At 42.7% G+C, this 9,972-nt stretch overlaps 1 non-coding gene across 1 annotated transcript; it reads right to left on the bottom strand.

Moving 5' to 3' along the window:
• Window positions 1-2,455: 2,455 nt before the first annotated feature.
• Window positions 2,456-2,561, bottom strand: LOC125935837 (U6 spliceosomal RNA). Its single transcript, XR_007461822.1, has one exon. It is a non-coding gene; the product is annotated as a U6 spliceosomal RNA (small nuclear RNA).
• Between the last annotated feature and the right edge of the window lie 7,411 nt (window positions 2,562-9,972).

Genomic DNA, 9,972 nt, shown 5'->3' on the forward strand with positions numbered 1-9,972 from the left:
ACCGACTGAGCCACCCAGGCACCCCATCCCTACGTGTGTTTTCTAATGCTTGTTTGGTTCATGGATCCAATTGAATCTTCTTCCAAATGTCTGTCTCTCTATCCCAGCACTATGTATTGAAGAGACTGTCTTTTCCCCAGTGATCTGAAATGCACCCGTGTCATATAATAAACACCCAAATGCATTGGACCTAATTCTGGGCTTTCCAGTCTGTCTCACTAGCTCTGTCTCTTCATGTGCTGGTCCCCCATGGTGGGCATTGTAAAGGCGTCATTATGTTGCACGTGTGTGTGCAAACGGCAAGGAAGGGCTTCATCCACAATTGTTGCAATAGGAGGGAGAGATTGAACTCAACTCCCATTACTGTGTTTGAATATCTGGTAGAGTTAGACCTCCTCTGTCTGCTTCCGTGTCAGGGCATCCTAGCTATTCCTGCGTGTGGCCACTATCTTTTGTTGGGATATCACATTTACAGACAAACTTCAGAGTAATTGACACCGTTATCAAGTTGAGCCATCTTATCCAAAACCAAGGAACATCTTTCTGTGTGTTCAAGACTACTTAGTCTTGGGGCGCCTGGGTGGCTCAGTCGGTTGAGCGTCTGACTTGGGCTCAGGTCATGATCTCACAGTTCGTGAGTTCATGCCCCGCGTCAGGCTCTGTGCTGACAGCTCAGAACCTGGAGCCTGCTTCTGATTCTGTGTCTCCCTCTCTCTCTACCCCTCCCTAACTTGTGCTCTATCTCTCAAAAATGAATAAACATTAAAAAAAATTTTTTTTAATAAAAAAAAATACTATTTAGTCTTATTTGTTCAAGACCACTTTCAGGAGCATTTTGAAGTTTTCCTCACATGTTTTTATTAAGTTTATTCATGAGGATGTGGCTTTGTTTGTTGTTATTATAATTTTTTTCTTCCATCCTGTCTAGAATGGGTCAGTGTGTATATGTGTGTGTATGTGTGCTGTTTTGTGTGCACCTACCTCACTGAATTTATTTTGTTATTAGTTTCAGCATTAACCCTTTTAGAGAGTTTAGGGATTCTATCATCTGAAACTTGAAATAGTTTGACTTCTTCTTTACTGATTTTTATGCATCTACTTGCTTTCTCTTATCTAATTAAATTGGCTAAATACCTCCCATTCAATATTTTTTTATTTTTTTTAAGTTTTTATTTATTGGGGCACCTGGGTGGCTCAGTCGGTTAAGCCTCTGACTTCAGCTCAGGTCATGATCTCGTGGCTCATGAGTTCGACCCCGAGTCAGGCTCTGTGCTGACAGCTCGGAGCCTGGAGCCTGCTTCGGATCCCGTGTCTCCCTCTCTCTCTGCCCCTCCCCGACTCACGCTCTGTCTCTCTCTCAAAAATAAATAACCATTTAAAAAACTTTTTAAAAACATGTTAAGTTTTTATTTATTAATTGAGAGAGAGGGAGGGAGAGAGCACAAGTGGGGGAGGGGCAGAGACAGAAGGAGAGAGAAAATCCCAAGCAGGCTCCACACTGTCAGCACAGAGTCCCATGTGGGGCTCGAGCTCCAGAACTGAGAGATCATGACCTGAGTCGAAATCAGAAGTTGGACATTCAACCGACTGAGCTACCTGACACCCTTCCCATTTAATATTAAATATTATGTATAATGGGCCTCCTTCCCTTGTTCCTGAGGTTAGTAAAAAAAGTCTCTAGTACTTCCCCTGTTACAGGAGATGCTGACTTTAGCCCCCCCGCCCCCCGCAAAATAAAACAAACACCAGCCAGGATGTTACATGGAAGGTGATGGATGATACACATCCATCCTTTGGCCACATGTGTTAACATGTTGTATTGTGTTGGTTGATCCCTAGCCTGTTCTAGTGTTAGTTTTCTTCATTTATTGTATAAATTGTCAAATAGTCAATTTAAAAATTTCTGTAATAGGGGCTTTCTATCTTTTAAATTATTGTTACCTAAAGTCAATCCAGATTTTGTGGTTTTTACACTGTTCAACACAAAAGTGAATAACATTCTGCCTTGCATGTCAAAAAAGAGAGAGAGAGAGAGGTACTGACTTTAGAACAGAGATAGGGAGATGTATGTATGTATATGTGGGGGTACACATTAATTCCTATTTTATTGGGTGGTTTCTTAAAATCAAGAATGAATATTGATTTTCATTGAAGACCTATATGGAGATAATCATATGGTATTTCTCCTAGCACTGTTAATAAGATGAATCTTTTATTTTTATTTTTTTATTTTTTTAATGTTTTATTTATTTTTGAGAGAGAAAGAGAATGCATGCAAGCAGGGGAGGGGCAGAGAGAGAAGGAGACACAGAATCTGAAGCTGGCTCCAGACTCTGAGCTGTCAGCATAGAGCCCAACGCAGAGCTCAAACGAACCCATGAATCGCAAGATCATGACCTGAGCCGAAGTCGGATGCTTAACCGACTGAGCCACCCAGGTGCCCCCCACCTTTTTTTTAAATACAGAAGGCTTCATAAACTTACCTCTCTTCTTGTGCAGGGGCCATGCTAATCTTCTCTATATTGTTCCAACTTTAGTATATGTGCTGCCAAGGCAAGCACAATAAGATTAATCATACTAATGGATTTCCTGATACCAGGTCCAGGATGAGAGGATAAGGCAAACAATAAGACACAAAATTTATTAAATATGAATATTAAGCCATCCTTGCCTTCCTGAAATGGAAGCCACTTGGGCATGATATATTATGTTTCAATATGATTGTGTTAGCCATCTGGATGTGAGGTCCAGGTGTGGCTTTGCTGGGTTCTTACTGGTGTTGGCCAGGACTAATCCTCATCTAGAGGCTGAGGTAGGAATGGATCTGCTCTTCTACCTATGTGGTTGCCAGCAACACTCACCTTTTTTTAGTTGCAGGACGAGAGCTTATTGCCATATTCTGTTGGTTAGAGGAAAGTCAATGGTTCCATCCACACTCCAGGGCGTGAACTCCAGGAGATAGGGATGGCAGGTGCTTTAGTCCATCCAGCACAATGGTGTTAGATTTGGTTTGCTGATAGTTATTTTTACTAGTTTTCCTAGTCATTCCTTGGTTTGATAAAGTGTAGCTTCTGACAGGTTCTTCAAGAAGGACTCATGAGTATGACGTTCCCTGATTCATTTCATGTTGACATTGTTTTCTGTCCTCTTGATACCTGAAGGATAGTTTGGCTGGTTATAAAATCCTAGCTCACACTTGCTTTCTTTGAATTCATTATAACGTTGCTCTGGGTTGTATTGCTTACATGCAGTTGTCAAGAAGTCTGATGTAAACACACTTTTCTTCCTTTTATGAGTCACTTGATCATTTTTCCTGGAGCTCCAGAAGATTGTTTTTTTCTTTACCTTTAAAGTCTGATCATTTTACTAAGAAATATCTTGGAGTTGCCCATTCAGTATCGATTTTCTCAAGTGCACTGGGCAAGGGGTGGGGGGAAGTTGACTATGCAGATTCAAGTCTACTTTTATTTCCAGAAAGATTTCTTGGAAAATCATTATGCTGCTAATTATGTTGTTTTTCTTCCAATGCTATGTCTATACACTAGATCTTTTTTGCCCATCTTCTGTATCTATCACTTTCTATATAATCCTCTTTGCTACTGTTTTTATTTAATTTTGGTTTTATGGTTGTTTTCATTCATGTCCTCAATGAACTTTATTAAAATTTCAGTCAAATCTATTCTCCCTAAAAGAGCGTCTAGTTTAGTGTTCATTTCTGAGATGATGTTGTGTTTTTCATTTTCTCTCCTGAGTTTGGGAATTCTAGTTTTGTGTGTACCTTTTTTGTGTGTGTCCATTTCCGTTTTGAGTTTTCAAGTTTATATGTAAGGTATTTTGTCACGTCTCAGACGCTTTCATAAGGCTATTCAAGTCAGTATTTTGTGTTACATTATTCCCATGTAAATTAGTTTGTGGGGAGAATGATTGTCAGCCCCTTATATTGCTTTTGTATAGATACTGTTTGTTACCCTCTGTTAACATAGAAGTGTCTTGGGGAGCCTGGGTGGCTTAGTTGGTTAAGTGTCTGATGAATGATTTTGGCTTAGGTCACAATCCCATGGTTTGAGGAATTGAGCCCTGTGTCAGGCTCCAGGCTGACAGCATGGAGCCTGCTTAAGATTCTCACTCTCCCTCTCTGCCTCTCCCCCCACCCCAAAATAAATAAATAAACTTAAAAAAGAAAAAGAAATGTCTTTATGTTTGCAGGTAGTGGGAATAATAGACCAATCATAGGCTAGCCTTGGGGATTTGGGTAACATCAGATTTCTTAGTTCAGGAGTGCCCTCTTCTGTTGGTTTAAGGACTCCTTTACTTGGAGTCTTACCCGGTGTGGGATGGTTTGGTGTCTGCCAAATTTACCATTCACTTTTGCTTCTATAGGCCTTTGATTTCCCCATACTACTTTTTTTTTTTTACCCTATCCATTTACCCCCAACCCTCTAAAGGCCTCCACCTCTGAGCCACATCCTCTAGAAGCAGGACCTTTCCAAGACAGCCAAGCCTGGTCCTGCACGCTTTCTGTCCCTTTTGAATCCCCCCAGAATCCAGTGCTGCCTCTCACCTGGTCTCACATCTGCTCTCAGAACTGCCCCACTCTAGTGGGACTTTCTCCTTCTGGTGTCATTTTGTCTAAATTCTTGGCCCCAGTTCCCTGCTCCTCTTTCCCACCTGGTCTCTGCCCGACCTGCCATGCCAGCAGTTCTCTGGAGCGGGCTCTGCAGGTGGGGTCTCTCACCTCGCTCACACCCACTACAGGTGGGCAGCAGCCTGTCTCCTGGTCACACTCTAGGCCCCATTGTGGGTGGTTTTTTTTTTTTTTTCAACGTTTTTTTATTTATTTTTGGGACAGAGAGAGACAGAGCATGAACAGGGGAGGGGCAGAGAGAGAGGGAGACACAGAATCGGAAACAGGCTCCAGGCTCCGAGCCATCAGCCCAGAGCCTGACGCGGGGCTCGAACTCACGGACCGCGAGATCGTGACCTGGCTGAAGTCGGACGCTTAACCGACTGCGCCACCCAGGCGCCCCCATTGTGGGTGGTTTTATTGGCGCTCTTGGTCAATCTGTATGGAGAAGTTTGCCTTTAGGTGGCTGCCATCTACAGGGACTTGGAGATGTCCCCAAGCTTTTTATTCAGAAAACTTCGTATGGAATGGTGTACACCCCACTTCAATCCATTCCTCATTAACATCTGGCAGTGTGTGTTTTATCTCAGCCCTCATAACTTTAGCTGAACCATTTAAGTGTAAGTGTTTCAGTATCTCCTTAGGACAAGGACGTTCTACAAAACCTGAGGTCAGGTGTCACACCCAGGAAACATTAACACAAAAACATTTCTCTTATACAGTCCATATTCAACTTTTCCCAGTGGCCCCAGTATTGTCCTTTTGGGCCTTATTTTTACATCTGGGATCCAATCAATGATCAAGCGTTGCACTTGTTTGTCATGTTTATTAAAGTCTTTTAATCTACCACAGTCCCTCCATATTGTTTGTCTGTCTTTCCTGGTGTCATGAAGGCTCCACATCAGTTTTCTCCCATAATCTGGATTTGTTGGTCTCTTTCCTCAAAACTCGATTCAGGCAAAGTGTTTTGGGTTGAAGTTGTTTTAAAATTACAGACAGGGGGGCTCGTGGGTGGCTCAGCCAGTTAAGTGTCAGACTCTTGATCTCAGTTCAGGTCATGATCTCGTAGTTGTGACATCAAGCCCCACATTGGGCTCTGCACTGACAGAATGAAGCCTGCATGGGATTCTCTGTCGCCCTGTCCCCTTACCCTTACCCCACTCATGCTCTCTCTCTTTCTTTCTCAAAATAAGTAAATAAACATATATAAAAAATAAAATAAAATAAAATAAAATAAAATAAAATAAAATAAGGGCGCCTGGGTGACTCTGTTGGTTAAGCGTTAAACTTCAGTTCAGATCATGATCTCACAGTTGGTGGGTTCAAGCCCCTGTCAGACTCTGTGCTGACAGGTCAGAGCCTGGAGCCTGCTTTGGATTCTGTGTCTCCCTCACTGTCTCTGCCCCTCCCCTGCTAGGCTCTGTCTCTCTTTCTCTCAAAAATAAATAAATATTTTTTAAAAATTTTTAAATAAATAAAATAAAGTTACAGACAAGGATGCATACCTAGGAAGAGAAGTCCACCCCATATTCTGCCAGCCCATCCTGTACCCTCCTGGGGGCTGGACAGGGGCCAGCAGCAACGTGGGGAGGGGCTGTTGGGAGAAGAGGCCAGGGCCTTGGGGCTGCAGGCTTTACTGGGGTGTCCTGTGGTACTCTTGGGCTCCGGTCTCAGTTTCCCTTCCCACCCTCCTGTCTTCCTTCCTGGTCCCCTTCCTGTCACTGTGCCCTCCCAGCAGGCTGCCTGGCCTATGCACCAGGCTCTGCCTTAGCGGGTTCCTTCTTTCGGGAAAGGTGCTCACCATTTCATGCAGACCCCACAAAGATTCCTCCAGGAACCAGAGGTAGCAGAAGATGCCCACATCACCAAGGCCAGGCTTTGAACCCCTTGCTTCCTCACTGGGGGACTGCTCTTACACTCCCAGGATCACCCTGCGTTCCAGACACAAAATGGGGCTCATAATGGCAGTGTCTGGTGCAGAGAAGGCCTCCACTCTGTGTTCATTTCCTTCCCTTCCTGGAGACCCAGCATGTGTGCATCACTTTCAGTAATAATAGCAAGAGTGGGGCCTGGTGCTCCCTTGCCCAGCAGAGCTCTGTGGGCTCCCAAAGGAGCCTTCTCATGCATGTCATGTCTATCTCCATTGCTTCCTTTTTTTTTTTAAGTTTATTTATTTATTTTGAGAGAGAGAAAGAGGTGCAAGCGGGGGAGGAGCAGACAGAGAGAAGCAGAGAGAGAGAGAACCCCACGTAGGTTCTGTGAGCACAGAGCCCAACACAGGGCTCAAACTCACAAACAGAGAGATTATGAGTGGAGATGAAACCAAGAGTCAGACACTTAACTGACTGAGCCACCCAGACGCCGCTGTCTCCATGACTTCTGGAAGGCCTTACTACCCAGTCCACTGCCACCTGGCCATCAAGGATGCCCCAAACCCCAAGCCACGTAAACTCAGCCAGGGAGAGTCTTATGGACTAATCTGTGAAAGGCCCATGACTGGGGGTGGAAGGAGTGCTCAGTTTTATTATTTTTGGAGAAAGCTAACACAGGCTCCAATATTGCCAGTTAACAGCCTTTCCATCCTGCACCAGGATCATCCTAATTGGTGAATTCCTGCTTTACACGAAACAGATCTCACCAAGAGTGGGAAGGAGCGCAGCCTCTTGAAACCAGCAAAACACTGCCCCCTGCAGAGTAAAGATTTCCTTGACTTATTTGGTCAGTATATTGTTCATTTTTAAGTTTATTTATTTTGAGAGAACCAGTGCAAGTGGAGAAGGAGCAGAGAGAGAGAGGGAGAGAGAATCCGAGCTCCGAGCTGTCAGTACAGAGCCTGACGCAGGGCTCAAAGCCACAACTGCAAGATCATGACCTGAGCCAAAATCAAGAGTCCGATGCTCAACCAAATGAGCCACCCAGGGAACCCTGGTTCTCTCATTTCGTGAAGCAGACGGAGGTTGCTGTGACAAGTGCCTGAGGCCACAGGTACACGGTGGCCCTGTGTGGGTGCTCCAAGCATCAGAGAGAAGTGACCCTTTCATTATTATTATTTAGCCAAACTCTGTTGCTTTTGGATGCTGTTTGGATTTAAAAACAAACAAATGAACGGGACACCTGGGTGGCTCAGTCAGTTAGGTGACTCTTGATTTCAGCTCAGGTCATGATCTTTCAGTTTCCTGAGTTTGAGCCCCACGTCGGGCTCTGCGCTGGCAGCACGGAGCTTGCTTTCTCTCCCCTTCTCTCGGTGCCCCTCCCCACCGCTCTCTCAAAATAAATAAAGTTAAAAAATAAAAAAGATGAGAAAACAGAGGTTCAGGGACATAAGGGGACCTCACAGGGTCATCCAGACCATGCGAGCCTTAGAGCTTGGTCTGTGTGTTTATTTCTGAGATGTTTGCATTCAGGGCTGTTCACATTCAGATGTTTACATTTAGGTGGTGTGACCTGCCTGCTCCTTCTGTCTTCATGGGGCCTCCACTCTGCTGAGCCACCGAGCTGTCCATCCATCTGACCACTGGACAGACATGTGCTAAGCAGCCAGGAGTGCCTGTCTGAGTGCTTACTATCTATCAGGCAGTGTGTGCCACGTTGTTTTTTAAACATTACCTCACAAGAAAGGAAATAAATAAAATAGAAAGCAAAAAGAGAAAAAACCCTTTGAAAAGATTAATAAAATTGATCAAGTCTTAGCAAGACTGCCTAGAAGAACACACAAGTTACCCAAATCCCACAGACATTAGAAGGATAACAGATTTTTATGAGGAACTTTATACCAGTACATTTGATAAAAGGGACAAATGCCTTAAAAGACGTAACTTCCCAAAACTGACACAAGGAGAAATAGAAAATCTATTTCTGTTAAAGGAATTTAATTTATAATTTTTTTAATGTTTATTTATTTAATGTTTAGAGAGTGGGGGGAGAAGGAGAGAGAGAATCCCAAGCAGGCTCCCATTCAGTATGTTTGCCTTTTAGTTTTGTTGATTGTTTTCTTTGCTGTGCAGAAGCTTTTTATTTTGATGTAGTCCCAAGAGTTTGTTTTTGCTTTCATTTCCCTTACCTCAGGAGACATATCTAGTTAGAAGGTTCTACAACTGATGTCAGAGAAGTCACTGCCTGTGTTCTCTTCTACAATTTTTATGGTTTTAGGTCTCAAATTTAGATCTTTAATCCATTTTGAGTTTATTTTTGTGTATGGTGTAAGAAAGTGGTCCACTTTCTTTCTTTTGCACATAGCTGCTCAGTTTTCTCAACACCATTTGTTGAAGAGACTGTCTTTTTCCCATTGCATATTCTTTCCTCCTTTGTCAAAAATTAATTGACCATATAATTGTGGGGTTATCTCTGGGCTTTCTATTCTGTTCCATTAACCTATGTGTCTGTTTTTGTGTCAGTACCATACTGTTTTGATTGCTACAGCTTTGTCATATAACTTGAAGTCTGGGATTGTGATACCTCCCATTTTGTTTTTCTTTTTCAAGATTACATTGGCTATTCAGGGTCTTTTCTGGTTCCATACAAATTTTAGTATTGTCTGTTCTAGCTCTGTGAAAAACGTTGGTGGTATTTTGATAGGGATGGCTTTAAATGTGTAGATTGCTTCAGGTAGTATAGACATTTTAACAATATTTGTTCTTCCAATTGTGAGCATGGAATGTCTTTCCATTTCTTTTTGTCTTCTTCAATTTCTTTTATCAGTGCTGTATAGTTTTCAGAGTACAGATCTTTCTTCTCTTCGGTTAAGTTTATTCCTAGGTATCTTATTATTTTTTGTGCAATTATAAATGGGATTATTTTATTGACTTCTCTTACTGCTGCTTCATTATTAGTGTATATAAATGCAATGGGTTTCTGTACATTGATTTTATGGTGCAAACTTGCTAAGTTCATTTATCAGTTTTAGTAGTTTTTTGGTGGAGTCTTTAGGCTTTTCTATTTAGGGTATCATGTCATCTGCAAATAGGGACAGTTTTACTTCTTCCTTACCAATTTCAATGCTTTTTATTTCTTTTTGTTATCTTATTGCTGTGGAGGGGACTTCCAGTACTATGTAGAATAAAAGTGGTGAGTGGACAGCCTTGTCTTGTTCCTGCCCTCAGGGGGAAAGCTCTCAGGTTTTCACCACTGAGGATATGTTAGCAGTGGCATACCACATTGTCTTTATCCATTCGTCCATCAGTGGGCACTTAGTTTGTTTCCATATCTTGGCTATTGTAAATAATGATACAATAAACATGGGGGCGCAGATATCTTTTCAAGTTAGTGCTTTTGTTTCTTTTGGGTAAATACCCACTAGTGTAATTACTGGATCATAAGGTGGTTCTATTTTTAATTTTGTGAGGAACCTC

The sequence above is a fragment of the Panthera uncia genome (assembly GCF_023721935.1).
Source record: "Panthera uncia isolate 11264 chromosome A1 unlocalized genomic scaffold, Puncia_PCG_1.0 HiC_scaffold_17, whole genome shotgun sequence".
Taxonomy (NCBI): domain Eukaryota; kingdom Metazoa; phylum Chordata; class Mammalia; order Carnivora; family Felidae; genus Panthera; species Panthera uncia.